This window comes from Plecotus auritus, assembly GCF_963455305.1.
Source record: "Plecotus auritus genome assembly, chromosome: 6".
NCBI classification, from domain to species: domain Eukaryota; kingdom Metazoa; phylum Chordata; class Mammalia; order Chiroptera; family Vespertilionidae; genus Plecotus; species Plecotus auritus.
In genome coordinates, this window is record NC_137773.1 from 3,828,241 (window position 1) to 3,838,728 (window position 10,488).

At 44.9% G+C, this 10,488-nt stretch overlaps 1 pseudogene across 1 annotated transcript; it reads left to right on the top strand.

Moving 5' to 3' along the window:
- The first annotated feature begins 1,991 nt into the window (after positions 1-1,991).
- Positions 1,992-10,145, top strand: LOC308250641 (eukaryotic translation initiation factor 3 subunit M-like; annotated as a pseudogene). The gene is made up of 2 exons: positions 1,992-2,023; positions 9,000-10,145. The product of its transcript is annotated as a eukaryotic translation initiation factor 3 subunit M-like (transcript).
- The last annotated feature ends 343 nt before the right edge of the window (positions 10,146-10,488 follow it).

Genomic DNA, 10,488 nt, shown 5'->3' on the forward strand with positions numbered 1-10,488 from the left:
GCATGGGAAGGCCTGAGAAATGCCTCTTGGGTCAGTGTTATCCAGGCTTAGTTGTAGTGTCCCACGTTTGGGCTCCAGTTTGTAGTGAACCCCTTTCACGTCCTGCGTGGTTCAGGGTTCAGGTTCAGGGTTCGGGCTCTGGAGGAGGCCAAACACAAATGAAAGAGACTAAAAAATATTAATTTGGAGATATTGGGGGCCAGGCGGGAGCCCAACTCAAGGGGAAGGACTCCACCCCGCTCTGGGCTTGCAATCCCTTTTATTAAGACTTTGGGATCCACCCATAGCTATAGGCAGGCAATTCCAGTAATAGCCAATCAGCAAGGATTTACATAAAACTTAAAGGTGGAGGTTGCTTTAGCTACCATTGTCTCAACTAGACAGTGGGTGGAGGCTCTGACCTTTCAGAGCTTCAAGGTTGACCAGCCTTCCGGGTTCCTTGTCCACACCTCTCTGCTAGTGAGGACAATGGGCGGCTTCCAACATAACCCCGTTGTTTTTTTTTTCCTTAAAAAATCTTGCATCTGCAGACTAGAAATAAACATATAAGAACAAACATGAGACAAGCAATAGTGGTTATGCTGAGAGGCAAATGAATCAGTCTGTAGTAAGTTTCTTTCTGGGCCAACAGTTTTTTTGAGTCCCAATTTCAATGTCCAACAGTTTTGAGTCCCAATTTCAATGTCCAGCAGTTCCTTATGTGTACATGTCAGCAATGATATTTCTGGATGGTGGAACAGTGGCAATGCAGGTCTGACCCTCTCTGGTTTTCGTCCTGGGCAACCTGCAGCGATGCACAGCTGCCAACTGCTAGCATGGCAAGGTGTCTTCAGCATCTTCCATCTTTGGACTGTTTCTGCTCTTATCTTCGTGGCTGAAAAAGTCCTGTCAGTTTCTCTCGGGATCCGTTGTTGCAGGAATCCACATGGGCTTGTAGTTTTCTGGAAATATACAAACATATTCTCAACCAAAGGTTAATAAAGGAATCTTTTTTATAAATTAGACTTGGGATCCTTTTTCATTTTTGCCCAAATGATTTTCCTTTGGCTTATTTTGACACCATGTGTGTTCATGGGTGTCTTGCTGTTATCATTACAAATGAAAATTAATTTTCCAAAGTAAAAAATTCCTTGATGTAATTTACTTACAAGGTATTATTCTGCTATCCCCCCTTTTTTGATTTAAATATTAAGAGGCTTTTGGAAATTTTATAATGCAGTCTTGATAACTTTTAATTTTAATTTTTTGAACAAAAATATGACTGCTTTGGATTCATTGCATGTTAAGCAATTTTAATATGAGATGAACTATCAATAAAAATTTTTTATTTAATACTTTAGGAACAGGTTTTTGTCCAGTACAATTAAGTTTTTATTAAATACTCACTTATTTCAATTAGCCAATTTAAATTAATCTGAAATAAGGTTTATTTTTTAACTTCACTTGTCCTAGGTTATGGACAATAAATGATATTAATTAAACTTCTATAATTAGTCTTTAAATAACTTTAACATAAGCTTTATCAGGGAGGCAAAAACACAAATTATTTACTTCAGTTTATGAGGCCAAATACATTGACTTTCAATTACAGTTCTTCAGATGTTTGAAGAAAACCTCTCTTTATTTCCTTCCAAAATAATTTTTCAGGCTACAGAGAGTTGCACTTAAAAATCTTAGTCTTTCTTTAAGACTACTATTTTACTGTCAGATTTAATACTCTAACAACAATCTTAGTTTACCCTGTAAATATCAGTGAAAGAGATTTCAAAATTTTCAAGTTTTTCCTTTTTATTAAGCTTAGAATATTATTTTTTAAGAGTATCCCCTTTGGCTAATTAGCATATACAGAGGGATCATGGGAGGTCTCAGTAACTTTCTCAGAAGACTTAATCAAATTGCTTACAAAGACACTGGCTTATTCAAAGGGAGGGGTGGGCCTTTGTTGTTTCCAGATGGCGGCCCCCAGGGGAGCGGCAAGCCATGAGGCCAACATGGCGGCTGCCAAAGGCGGGCAGTCCTCATGGTGACTGTATAAACTGTCAAAGCCAAAACTACACTGCAGACAAACAGAAATCTCACTAGCTGTTTCTAGTGGCTTTATTAGAATTTAATTGTTTATAATTTAAGTAGGTATATTTAATTAAAAAAGCAAAGCAAACTTAGTAAATGTTTACGTCTGATTCACAAGGCGCAAAAGCCTAATTAAAAATGCAGGCGGCTATGGGCTTTTTGTCTTTCAAATTCTGCTGTTGGATTTTAAGAAACATTTTGCCCTCCTTAGAGGCCAAAACTTTCATAACATTTATAAGTAAAATATAGTTATTTTTATTTGATAAAGCTTTCCATGCAATTTCAAGTATATTGGATTGGTTAAATTCAAAATATTTCCTTTAAGAAGAGAGTACAAATTTCTTGAATTACTCCAGGTGCCCTTGGAGCTCTCCAAGAATTATCTCTCGGTTAAAGCCTTGAAATTTTAACATGGAAAAAACCATCAAACAAATATCTATATATGATTTAAAGATTATATTACTTTTTTATAATTGTCTTAAGATATCAATTAAATTTTAAACTGGTTTTTGCATTAAAAATTTTGGTTGGGATCACAGAATTAAACCTTCTTATTTAATTAGACCAATAAACATATTTTGAATTCCTAATTATTAGAAAAAACACATTTTAAATTTCTATACTTTAGGCATTTAATTACCACAACTATATAATTTCTCCCAATTTAATTTGAATCTTTAAATGTTTAGAGCTGGCAAGTCAAATATTTAGCAGTTCCTAGATTAATAACACTTTACATTTCTAAGAATAAATTTCAAAAATACAAGACATAATCAATCAATAGATTCAATTCTGTCCTCTAGGTTTTTCTCATGAGGAAGCAAACTTCCAAAATTTTAAGCTGCCATAACCCACATTTCTGCATGGCAAAATAGGTTACCCAAGGGCTTAACAAATTGATTTCAAAATGACCATGATTTTTCTCTGCCCGGGGAAATTGAGTAGCAAACTTGCAGGTATTCAAATGCAAAAATTGTAACATTCTTTAAAGATGGCTGCTGGTGGGAAACTGGATTACCTGTTCTTCTTGGGGAAGGGCATCTACCCTTTCCTCCTTTAACAAAGGGCATAGCCAGTTACCTGGGCTACTTAGATCTTTATAATATATTTTTCAACAATTTTTGAGTTTCAAATCCAATTCCAATTATTTTAAGGCATTTACTTTGGATAAATTCTTTTGTAACACAATTCACTGATTTTCTTGAAGGCCTTAAAAGTTAGCTTTTTAACACCCTTCATTAGCATTTTAAAAACTACTCTTTATTATGGAAATGCGAATCCTGTTGCGGGAACTAGCTTGAATTTCTTTCCTTTTGGTCAAATCCGCCATTTTTCTCAGGAAAAAAAAAACAGTCTTAGGTTTTTCATTTCTGTAGCCCTTGCAAAGAGTCAAGTCCAATATCTAATATCCGAAATCAGACGGTGCGCACATTTTGTCTTAAATTAGCTTTTCCCTTTACACATGCACAGATATCCCAGACGCATTTCTAAATTTTTAAGGCGAGAAGACTTTTTCATGGCGAGAAGGAGATTTTAAATTAGCATACTGGGAGAGTGGCCTTCCATATTGGATTGCCCCGTGTCTCCCTTCCCCCACATCCTGCTTGCTCTGGGGGAAGTTTTCAGTAACAGATCTGGCTGCATATCTTTTCATGCTTAATAAAGACAGATCTTAAATTTTTTCTTTCTTTTTCGCTTTCCGAAGTAATTACTAACACTTAAGCTTATCTTTGCCAAAATTTGCATTTCCCAGGGAGTTCTTCTATAATTTTTAAACAAAACTTTAAGTAATCTCATTGCGGGAGAGCGGATAGCCCTGCCCTCTCCTACCACCTTTGAATTTCTCCGCACCAGAGGCGGTTTCAGCAGCAGAGTTTCATTTCTTATTACAGATTTTAGATTCCAAATACAAATTAAGATTTTAATTTGAACAAGAAACCACATTCCTTAAGCGTGCAAACCAAAAGTCTATAATAAAGTTTATAACCTAATTCTTCTCCATTAGCCTGGCTGAAAAAGACATTCACACCCTACTTACAGATCACGACTTCTGCAGCTGATTGTGGGCTTTGCATGCAGTGAATTTCCCTCATCTATATGGTGATCTTTTCCCCACCTTTTCGGTGAATTCTTAATCTTCCCCACCTTTCCGGGGAAATCTTCCTTTCTTTGCTCTAGGCGAAAATATCATCTCCTCCAGAGGTCCCACGTCGAAGGTGCCAGTTTGTAGTGTCCCACGTTGGGCTCCAGTTTTTAGTGAATCCCTTTCATGTCCCACGTGGTTCAGGGTTCAGGTTCAGGGTTCGGGTTCTGGAGGAGGCCGCACGCAAATGAAAGAGACTAGTGATAGATCCTCCCTTCCCCCAACTGGTGGGCAGGGTATGACATAACCGGTGTCTGCGCTGGGACATCCCCGAGACATTGAACCACCATTCAGCACGTGCCGAGTGCCCTGGGTCCCACCCCTTCCTGTTCCTCCCCTCAAAAGGCATGTTCACCTCGGCTCTCCCAGTCTGTGAGTCAGCCCGGCTGGGTCCCTCCTTCTCCTCCTCCCCCTCCTCTAATCCCGGTCTTTCTATCCTCCGTAATGAATCTCGCTCGTTAGTGTGGAATAAACTTCCTCTTTAACATGCCTTGGTCTCTGACTCCCGTTTCCTGTGTCTTGAACCTTACATCTGGTGCCGTGAAACCCGGGAGGGTGCGAGCATCCCATTTGACTGTTCATGGTCCAGGGTGCCCCCCTCTTCTCTCCTCGTGGCTCAGAACCCTCAGCCTCCTCCCCCCAGCTCGGCAGCACCAGTGGTAAGTCCCAGCCCATGCTAATTCCTGGTGGTTGTTTCTCCGGCATCTCTGTCTGTAAACCGCGGCCTGCATCAGAGATTGCCTTCCGGGCATAGCCCTCCGGGCCCCTCCAGGAGGGGTTCCGAACCTGGGGAGGCAGCGGAGATGTTCCTGTCCCCACTCTGGTTCTCCGGCCTTTTGGCCTCCGTAGCCTTGGCTCAAAGACTGGGACGCTGGTCCTTAGCCTTCGCTACCCGACCCCAGGGTTTGGTATGGGTAATCAAAAATCCAAACCAGAACCTAGGATCCTAGCACACCTCTAGGGTGTCTCCTCACCAATCTGGCTACTTCTGTAACGTGGCATGGCCTCAGTATGAATTGAAATGAGTCCAGATGACCCGAAAGCAGGACTTAACATCCTCACTGACCTTAGTAATGTCTGCCAAAGAGCCAGGAAGTGGCCCAAGGTCCCATATGTCCAGGTTTTTTTTTATCTGCGCTCCCATCCCTCCCTCTGCTCCTTCTGTTCCACAGCCCAGGTTCTCTTAGCTCGCGAGAAACCCCCTCAAACTGGTCCTCAGCCTCTCTCTGTCTTCTGACTCTTTTGACCCAGCCAATCTCTCATTTCCACCCCTCTCTCTCCCACCTTCTGCTCCCTCTCTTCCTCCTCTTCCTTCTTCGCCACGGCTGCCCCTTTCCATGTTGGCCACATGGCTTGCCATGCCCATGGGGGCCGCCATCTTGACATGGCAAGTCCAACCCCTCTCTGGCCACATGGCCTGCTGTTCCCATGGGGGCTGCCATCTTGAAATGGCAAGTCCCGCCCCTCTCTGGCCACATGGCCTGCTGTTCCCATGGGGGCAGCCATCTTGAAATAGCAAGTCCAACCCCTCTCTTTAAATAGTTACTGAGACCTCCCACAGCCCGCCCCTGCAGACCTGGCCTAGTGTGGCCACCCGCCGCCGCGCTCCTCCTCCTCCTCCGGCCCACGGCCCGCCGCCTGCTCCGCGACCCCCTCCCCTAACGCCTTCTCAGACCCAGGTCCGAGATCCAGTGAATACGGCATTTAAGGTTTTAATGCCCGTGAGGAGCAGGCAGAGTAAGCCCGCCTTAGACAAAAGGTGAATCTGCAAACTCAAGCCTTGGTAGCAGCTCTGAGGCCAACGGCAGCCATGCATGGTCCAAAGGGGACTGTGTGTGGTGGGGGTGCAACGAGAGGACAAACGCCACCTGGAAGATGCTTCAAGTGTGGAAATGAAGGCCACTGGGCAAAGCAGTGCCCTGGCCCTGGGCTCCAGCCAAGCCCTGCCCGGCATGCAGTAAAAGTGACTGCCCCTGGAAAAGTGACGGGCCCTCTGCATCTCAGTGCAGAGGAGCCACCCTTCCAGGTCATGACCCGCCGCTGGCCATGACTGAAGACTGGCCGAAGACTGAAGATGCCCGGACTCGACGACCCCCATCACCCTCGCCGAGCCCAGGGTAACGCTCAAGGTAACGGGTAAGCAGGTCTCCTTCCTGATCGATACAGGGGCTACCGTCTCTGCCCTGCCCTCCTTTTTCCAGGCTACTCTTCCCTTCCACAATCTCGGTCATGGGTATTGACGGCAAATCACCCTTTAATGCTCTGAAAACTGCTCTGGCCTCAGCGCCTTCTCTCTCCCACTCCCGTTTCCTGCGCCTCGAACCTTACAACTAGAAAATATTAATTTGGGAAGATTGGGGGCCAGGCGGGAGCCCAATTCAAGGGGAAGGACTCCACCCCACTCTGGGCTTGCAATTCCTTTTATTAAGACTTTGGGATTCACCCATAGCTCTAGGCAGGCAATTCCAGTAATAGCCAATCAGCAAGGATTTACATAAGATTAAAAGGTGGAGGTTGATTTAGCTACCATTGTCTCAACTAGACAGTGGGTGGAGGCTCTGACCTTTCAGAGCTTCAAGGTTGACTAGCCTTCCGGGTTCCTTGTCCACACCTCTCTGCTAGTTAAGACAATGGGCAGCTTCCAACACTTAGTTACTAGCCTTGCTGCAAAAAAGACCATTTTTTCCCAGGGATTCCAAAGAAAGTTCTGGAACCAAATGGGACACACACACACACACACACACACACACACTCACTCCTGAAACTGAACTGAGCGGTAGTCAGCTCCTAAGATAGCTCCCAATCTCTCTTGCCTCCTGGTAGTCCCCTCTCTCTGAATAGGGCTGATCTGTGTGACCAAGAGGAAATGGGGGACCTAACTTCCGAGACTCGATTATAAAAGAAGGGGTGGCTTCGCCTTGCTGGTCTTCCATCTCCCACCTCCCACGCCGGGTGAAGCCAGCCGCCATGTTATACGGACACTCAAGCAGCCGTGCAGAGGCCCTGGTTGAGAAGAACTGAGGCCCCACACCGGTAGCCGGCACCAGCGTGGCAACCCCAGGAGTGAACCTCATCAGCCAGCTAAGCCAGCACCACCCAGCTCAGCCATGCTCCAATTCCTGGCCCGCAGAAATTGCACGAGATGATAATGTTTGTTGTTTTAAGCTGCTAAATGTGGGTAATTGGTTATACAGCCAGAGGTAACTAATCACAATTCCTGAAGACGCCAGCACAAAGAGAGACACCGTGGTGACACTGTTGCAGAATTTACCAGGCGACCGGAAAACACACAACGGGTGCTCAGGAGATTCAGGGAAAACCCTTTATGTGCAGATGTACTACTACAGTGACTCAGGGGCGTCATTCTCCAAAGCCCGAGTACCGAATGTGGAGCGTCTCTCCCACTTATCCCCTTGGTTTCTTCGTCTCCCCAAAGATGGACCAGGCTTCCGGACTTTTCCCAGGCTTTGCAGTCTCTCTGTGGGGTGGGGTGGGGGAAGTGAGATTACACCCAAAGGCCTGGCCTGGGTGTTGCCAGTGACCTCCCCTCTGGCTAAGCTGTTAAATTCTTGGTTCGAGGCCCTTGTAAACTGGGAGTATTTAGGAAAACAGATTATTGCCGAAGGAAGGGGCAGTGACTTAATTATAGGCTAACAAGAATGTGCGTTAGGATACTGGTTACTGGCACAGATTCAGATTGCTAGCCGCCACCCCCACCCCCCCCCCCCAACCAGGTTGCCCCGTATATTCCCCCTCAACACCAGGGCCATCATGGATTGTCACAAATCTCAGGAAATATAGGATAATTTGGCCCAAACATGGTGGGGTATTAGTAAGGAAAAGAAATGGGAGCTTTTCAGAAAATGGCTCAGACTCACCCAGTGATTCCCGACCAGGGCATTTATTCTTCTTCTTCTATCTCTGTCCATGCAAGCTCATCTCTGACTGTATTGATGCATCAAAACCAGAGACCTCGGAACTCTCTCATCCCCAGAACGAATCATCCAAAATCTCCAGGATCAGGTCCAAATTCAGAGCAAAGGCGGAATAAAAGGAAGAAGGGCAAGCCTTTTGGTTTCTCATCGTCCCTTCCCCGTTTATTAAAATACTTGTCCGTCATGATGATGAATCTCGAACTCTAATGAGCCACCGCATTTCGGTTGTTTATTACTTTGGTGCAAGATCTTCATTATTTGTTTGGGATGGAGCTGGGTCACAGATTTACTGCTTTCCTCATGACCGCTCTTAAATAATTTGATTTAAACTTTCAGAATGCAAATAACCCCAGATAGCCTCGTAAATGGAGATGTGAGGAGGCTTTATTGTTAGAAAGGAAATCGTGAATAAGAAATCAAGCCGATGATAGCACAATGGCTTCTGCTTTTACAAAAGATAAAGGGAAAAAGAGGCTGGAGGAGGGAGAGGGAGTGGTAATAGATAAAAGTTTCACAATTTAATTAAAAAAAATTTTTTTTTTGGTTAATCTTTACCCGAGGATATTTTCCATTGATTTTTTTTTTTTTTTTTTAGAGACAGTGGAAGGGAGGGGGAGAGACAGAGAGAGATAGAGAGAAACATCCATGTGAGAGGTACATTGAGTGGTTGCCTCCCTCACGCCCCGAACAGGGATTGAGCCTGCAACTGAAGTACCTGCCCTTGACCGGAATCGAACCCGAGACCCTTCAGTCCGAGGACCAACACTCTAACCACTGAGTCAAACCACCTAGGGCACAATGTAATTTTAAAATCTAAAAGACCGCCTTCCGGGCGTGGTTTGCGAGTGCAGCGGCCGTGCTGGGCCTTCACCATTGAGCATCCCGGCCTACATCGACGTCAGTGAGGAAGGCCGGGCTGCTGCGCTTCGAGCTTATCTGAAATCGAAAGGAGCTGAAATTTCAGAAGAGAACTCCGAAGGTGGACTTCATGTAGATTCAGCTCAAGTTACTGAAGCCTGTGATGGATGTCTGAAGGAAGATGTTAAAGACGTGGAAAGCGCGATGAACAGCGTGGTGTCCCTCCTGTTGCTCTGGGAGCCAGAAAAGCAAGAAGCCCTGATTGAAAACCTCTGGGAAGAGCTGGGCCAGTTTCGGGATGGTGAACGCCCGTCTCTGAGACGGCAGTTGCTAAGCAACCTTTTCCACAGGATGGATGAGAATACTCTTGTCAGATATACAGTATATGGCAGCCTCGTTAAAGTGGGGCCATCCAATATATTCCAGCTGACCCGGGTCAGGTTAGAAAATGGATTTCTGACTGGAACCTTAACCACTGAGAAAAAACACACCCTTTTGAGGCGACTTTATGAGGCACGTGTGGGTTGTAAGAAAAGGGAGGCCCCTTCAGAAGTGATGGTAGAATTGCTAGGGAGTTACCCAGAGGGCAATGCTTCCCAGGCTCGCGTTGAGGCCCACAGGTGTATTGTACGAGCACTGAAAGTTCCAGATGCATTTCTTTTCGACCATCTCCTTCCGTTAAAACCAGTCAAGTTTTTGGACGGCGAGCTTAGTCATGATATAACCATTTTTGTGAATGCTGAATTGGCAGCATCTGTCAAGTTTTATCAGGATAATCAAGTCTTCATAGAGTCACCTGGACTATTACATGAGCAGAATATGGCAAAAATGAGACTGCTTACCTTTTATGGGAATGGCAGTGGAGAAGAAAGGAATTTCTTTTGATACAATGCAACAGGAACTTCAGACTGGAGCTGATGATGCTGAAGCGTTGGTCATGGATGCCGTGAAAACAAAAGGGGTCACTGCAGAACTGGTCAGACCCAGCGACAAGCAGCTGTCCGTCATGGCACGCATCGGACACTGGAACACAGCTACGGCAGCAACGGTCTGACACGGTTACTGCCTGGAAAGAAAACTTGAACAAAGTGAAAAACAGCCTTTTGAGTCTTGCTGATACCTGCATTTTCCTGCTATAAATGTTCTTCTTTGGGGGAACATCTAAATGATAGTAAAGCCAAAACCGGTTTGGCTCAGTGGATAGAGCGTCAGCCTGCGGACTGAAAGGTCCCAGGTTCGATTCCGGTCAAGGGCATGTAACTTGGTTGCGGGCACATCCCCAGTGGGAGGTGTGCAAGAGGCAACTGATCGATGTTTCTCTCTCATCGATGTTTCTGACTATCTATCCCTCTCCCTTCCTCTCTGTAACAAATCAATAAAAATATATTTAAAAAATAAAATAAAAATAAATGATAGTAAAACATGTTAAGCTGAAATCTGAAAAAAAATAATAAAATACTGCCTTCCACTCAGCCCCTCTTC